This window comes from Armigeres subalbatus, chromosome 2 (genome assembly GCF_024139115.2).
Source record: "Armigeres subalbatus isolate Guangzhou_Male chromosome 2, GZ_Asu_2, whole genome shotgun sequence".
In the NCBI taxonomy this organism is placed as follows: Eukaryota; Metazoa; Arthropoda; class Insecta; order Diptera; family Culicidae; genus Armigeres; species Armigeres subalbatus.
Genome location: NC_085140.1, coordinates 78,255,970 through 78,259,789, shown reverse-complemented (window position 1 = coordinate 78,259,789; position 3,820 = coordinate 78,255,970).

Sequence of the window (3,820 nt, the reverse complement as noted above, 5' to 3'; positions counted from 1 at the left end):
GTTCGTCAGCCGGTGAGCGCTGAACTTTCCAAAAGTCGGTCTAAGCTCCTCCTCTTGGCCAACCTGAGCGTTCAAATCTCCTATGATGATTTTGACGTCGTGGCTTGGGCAGCTGTCGTACTCACGTTCCAGCTGCGCGTAGAATGCGTCCTCATCATCATCAGTGCTTCCGGAGTGTGGGCTATGGACGTTGATTATGCTGAAGTTGAAGAACCGGCCTTTGATCCTCAACCTGCACATTCTTTCATTGATCGGCCACCACCCGATCACGCGCCTTTGCATATCGCCCATCACTATGAAAGCTGTTCCCACCTCGTGTGTGTTGCCGCAGCTCTGGTAGATGGTATGATTACCTCTAAACGTTCGCACCATTGATCCCTTCCAACAAACCTCCTGCAGCGCTACGATGCCGAATCCACGGTCCTTAAGCACATCGGCGAGTATGCGTGTGCTCCCGATGAAGTTGAGAGATTTGCAGTTCCACGAACCAAGTTTCCAATCGCTAGTCCCTTTTCGTCGCAGTGGTCTTCGCCGATGTTTCCGGTCCACACTCTCTTGTTGATTGTTCGTTGCTTATGTTTTTTTTGGCTGGCTTGCAGGGCCTGACACCAAACCCCCTAAATTTCCGGAGGACCATGGTGCACAGTTTCACTTAGAGTCCCTCGCTGGCACTCGGACGATGATCAGCCGCCCCTAACATGGAGAACAGACGCTGTTGTGAGCCGATCCTGACATGGAGAACAGACGCTCAATAAGATTTGCACCTCGGGAGAGGTGCAAACCCCCCTTCCCTGTCAGCATACGACCATAGTTCCCATCGGGGTTGGTTACCCGATCTTCCCTAAGGTTGCTCGTATCCCGGCTCGTATCCCTGGGTAAGAGGCTAAGGACCGCGAGATGGGGTCTCTTTATTCCTTGAGGTACGCGAAGTACCAAAGGTACGCTTTACCCAGCATTTGCCGTGCCATAATTTCCCCATGTTACCTTGGATAAAAAATCTCAAACTCGAGTCTATCCCACTGAAAAAATGATGTTGATGTTTGATGATCATAGAGACTGAAAACCGTTGCCGGTGTTGAACTTAGTCTGTAGAATAAAAAAACACCTTAATAAAGACTTAAAAAAACTGAAAACCGTTTGTATAAGTAGTGATTCGTTTTATGTCCTGGAAAAGTGCTGCATACGCTAAAAATAACATCCCAAAAATATGTGTTAAATTTTAAGATCCAATCGACTCTGAAATTAGTGGGACAAATTGACTCGAGTTTGGATTTTTTCATCAGAGGTAACGTGGGAAAATTATGCGTAGAACGGCAGTCCATTATTTATTAAATGGCGTAATCTTAAAATTACACGTCATTTTTTGTAATGATATATCATTCACGCAATTCGCAAATATTCTCTGATATGTGCACTACCATCGGGTCTCCAATAGCCTTGCAAGCAAAGGCGTAGCAAATCCGAAGATAAGGAGTTCGAGAAGAAAATGTGCACAATCATAAACTGCATAAACTGAAAATAGATGTGTCCAACTTTTTGGCATCAGATTTAAATAATGCCTTATTGATTAATTACCTTAAATTGGGGTTAGATGGAGCATGTTGTAAATCTGCAGTCAACGATCAGAATATGTCTATTGTCTATCTGAATGCATCTTGAATATTGATATCAGTAAAGATCATTTTAAATACGGTTGCCGAAATAGAATAATTTCTCAATCAAATTAACTATTTCCAATGGCAAATGAATTCCCACCAGCAATATTTATTACCAACCTGTCAACCCATCATAGTTTTACCTGCTTAAATTGCTTGAAATTTGATTTATTTGAAATAATATGATTTGATCAGTGTTCCATAATTTTGACCACGACAATATTTTCCCTCAGTTATGGAAAAGTTCAGTCTTTCATTTATAAATAGCTTCTTAATCATTTTTTTGTATCGACATTCAGTATCAAAAACAATTAATTGCATCAATTGCTTTGGCAGTATTTGTAGTAACTAAAATTTACATAAAAACGGCATTTTTACATTTACATTCACCGCCATTCTGATCACAAAGAGTTTCATAATGCGGTTATTTGTCATCGCTTGAAGGTTCAAATAATTTCCTCACAATCAATACCAGTTTAGATTCACGAATATAAAAAGTTGTGGAATGGAATGCCAAAAATAGCGTGAATTTGAACGATATTATCGCCTGAATGTATGCAATTCATATATTTTATACGAACAAGTGTCATAATGCTATGTAAATTGCATAGGTCTCGTGTCCGAGAGGACTACCGGTCTAACGAGCTTCTTCCACTATTCAGTGTTCCATCTTGTCAATAACAAAATAATCGTATTTGAAGTTTTCTTCAAATATTCGATTACTCATATGATACGAGATACTTTTAATTCGATATTAATTAGGCCGATACAAATATTAAAAAACTATTTTGTTGCCCCCCCCCCCCTCCGATTTTTTGCAAAAAAATAATATTTCAAGGGAGCAACAAAATAAAATTCGAATAATTTTGAGGAATCAAAACATTCTTTAACAAATCCGAGAAGTTTTTGATTTTTTTTTTTCATTTTAATATTTTTTTTATTATCCCCCCCCCCCTTGACCTTTTAGAGACCAGTAGGACAACATGTTAATTAACTATTTGTAACGGCCCTAGCGGTAACAATACTTTTATACGATACCACTTTAAAGTAAAAGTGTCGATAACTTACTGGTATCTTTTCATCCCTAGTTGCATAAGCTGTTGCGAGAACCATCCATCGTTAACACCGCAAAAGTCGTACGATTGCGGTGGGCCGGGCATGTAGCCAGAGTGTCGGACAGTAACCCGGTAAAAACGGTTCTCGACTACGATCCGACGGGCACAAGAAGGCGATCTACGCAGCGAACAAGGTGGATCGAACAAGAAGACTATGGTGATGATGGTGTGACGATGTCCTAAAAAGCTAATCCAACTCGAAAGAATGGTGGGGACTGTTGTTTATTTAATTCTAGCAGATCCGACGAATTTCGTCTATCTTTAAAACCCGAATTTTGACATCTGATTTAATTCTTGTTCATATTATGACCCATTCATATTGAACCGGATAGAATTGTAGTTCATCAGTCTTATTTTAATGTAGCGCGTATCAATCTTGTTCCGAATCGAACGATTCGTCTTTCGGCGTGTCTTGCGTAGGTACATCGAGCACCCTTATCTACGAATGCTGCTTTCAACTGTTTGCAATGGGATTGATTAATGACATTGCAATTTTCAATTTTCTTAAAAATGCTTCAGTACGACCTGGCGACTTTCCATCACCACAGCTCAATTATCTATCATACCGTACAGGATCATTCCACTTAAGTCAATCGGCTTAACCCTTTGAGGCCTTGGTGGGTTATATCGCGTTATATTACAAAGAGAGGTATTTTTGCATCAAATTTAACACACGTAGTCTCTATAGCACAAGACCGGGAATACAGAGGAGATGGATGAGATAGTGTGAAGAAGAAAGAGATAATTTATGTGACAACTGCAGACCCGAAGTTCATATTACCAGGTTATTCTGGAATCATAATATTTGCTAACAAAATAATTGAGTAATTCCCTGTGCAACATTCAGACGATTCAATGAATATGATTCAAAACTGGATTCATCTAAAACGACAAAAGCGACAGCGGTTACAACTATGGAGCTTAAGTTCTGAACACTAGGGCAGTTTGGACGGTCCTGAACATCTTAAACATGAGAAAACTTAACAACTGCATAAATATTCGGTCCGAAATATTAAAGTCTCCGAAGGGTTAACGCAGCGGGTATAGCCT